Source organism: Geospiza fortis, unplaced genomic scaffold, assembly GCF_000277835.1.
Source record: "Geospiza fortis unplaced genomic scaffold, GeoFor_1.0 scaffold219, whole genome shotgun sequence".
NCBI lineage: Eukaryota > Metazoa > Chordata > Aves > Passeriformes > Thraupidae > Geospiza > Geospiza fortis.
Window position 1 is genome coordinate 141,265 of NW_005054376.1, and position 1,077 is coordinate 142,341.

At 50.0% G+C, this 1,077-nt stretch overlaps 1 protein-coding gene across 1 annotated transcript in view; it reads right to left on the bottom strand.

Annotated features, from left to right (window-relative positions):
- The window catches only part of SLC22A23 (solute carrier family 22 member 23), a 108,025-nt gene extending 106,954 nt beyond the window's left edge, over window positions 1-1,071 (bottom strand). The window contains exon 1 of the mRNA XM_031060221.1: window positions 1,066-1,071. The gene's annotated coding sequence lies outside the window, so the exon portion shown is untranslated. The remainder of the gene's footprint in view (window positions 1-1,065) is intronic.
- Window positions 1,072-1,077: the final 6 nt, after the last annotated feature.

A 1,077-nucleotide genomic window follows, 5' to 3' on the forward strand; every position in this document is an offset into this window, starting at 1 on the left:
AATGATTTTCAATGATTCAATATAAGTGCGTGCTGGCTGACCAAAGCACAGTTATGTTGCTCATCTGACTGTTGCCTCGTTTCCTTATCCCAACTAGATAAACACAGTTAAGCTAAAACACTGCTCCCAGGCAGGAAGTAATCTTTGCTGATCTTAGGAGGGGGGTCTTGAGATTAAGGGAACTTCTTCCCCGGTGTAACCATTTTTTACATTTCCAGGAGCTCTAGCTGCCTGTTAGTATCAATAAGGCCCATCTGCAGCCAGTGGGGCTTTTGCAGGGCCAACACTATAAACAAGCAAAAGCTTTCAGGTAGAAAGGGAAGGTGATTTTTTGATGTGCACTACTCAGCAAATACAAAGCAAGAGCAGAAAGTGGCACAGTCTCTTCACTAGAAATTTTCCACTTTAGTCATTACACGGGGAAACACAAAACACAGCAGTATGCACTTTCTGCTTCTAGAGTAAAACAACTCATGTGAGGCATTTCTTTAATTCCTCTGCCAAGACAGTTTTCAAGCGAATAAGTACATAGCCAGAAGAATTCAAGAGAACTTTTGGCTTATTTTACACACAAGTCACCATTGCTCCAGCTTCCCCAAAAGTCAACCTGATTTTTGGCGCGTAGGGCTGCTTCAGTACACTTGCACAAAATCTACCGAAGCCCTCTCCGCAACCCCTTCCCCTTATCAGCTGGGGCACATGCCTCCAGCATCTTTCCCACAGACACCCAGAGACAGCAGGACAGTACCAGGAACTCAAAGAGACACACAGGATCCCATTTCAGGACGTAACTTTGCAGCTTAGCGCTGCAACCAGTGTGCGGGTACAAATCCACAGGCTGGACACCTGGTGCGACACCCCGGGAAGTAAAGGGCTGCGCGGGTGTGGGATTGGCTTTCCCCGGGTGGGAGGCTCACCGACGGGGACTTGACTGACCCAGCTACAGCACGCAAGGACAGATCCGCATCGTGCCCAGCCGCTCCCCTTGCCTTAGAAAGAGCGGGGGCCGAGAGGGTCCGCGAGGGCTGGACAGGGAGGGGGGCCGAGGGAAGTCGCCTTTCTCACCTTGCTCACGAC